Raw genomic sequence first — 678 nt, forward strand, 5'->3', positions numbered from 1 at the left:
ATAGCCTACCAACCAAAAAAAGTCCAGGACCAGACAGATTCACAGCCAAATTCTACCAGAGGTACAAAGAGGAGCTGGTACCATTCCTTCTGAAAGTATTCCAAGCAATAGAAAAAGAGGGAATCCTCCCCAACTCATTTTATGAGGCCAGCATCATCCTGATACCAAAGCCTGGCATGGACATAACAAAAAAAGAGAATTTTAGGCCAATATCACTGATGAACATCAATGTGAAAATCCTCAATAAAATACCGGCAAACCGAATCCAGCAGCAGATCAAAAAGCTTATCCACCACGATCAAGATGGCTTCAGCCCTGGGATGCAAGGCTGGTTCAACATATGCAAATCAATAAACATAATCCACCACATAAACAGAATCAATGACAAAAACCACATGATTATCTCAATAGATGCAGAAAAGGCCTTCGACAAAATTCAACAGCCTTCATGCTAAAAACTCTCAATAAACTAGGTATTGATGGAACATATCTCAAAATAATAAGAGCTATTTATGACAAACTCACATCTAATATCATACTGAATGGGCAAAAACTGGAAGCATTCCCTTTGAAAACTGGCACAGAACAAGGATGCCCTCTCTCACCACCCCTATTCAACATAGTGTTGGAAGTTCTGGCTAGGGCAATCAGGCAAGAGAAAGAAATAAAGGGTATTCA

The sequence above is a fragment of the Mandrillus leucophaeus genome, unplaced genomic scaffold (genome assembly GCF_000951045.1).
Source record: "Mandrillus leucophaeus isolate KB7577 unplaced genomic scaffold, Mleu.le_1.0 Scaffold60, whole genome shotgun sequence".
NCBI lineage: Eukaryota > Metazoa > Chordata > Mammalia > Primates > Cercopithecidae > Mandrillus > Mandrillus leucophaeus.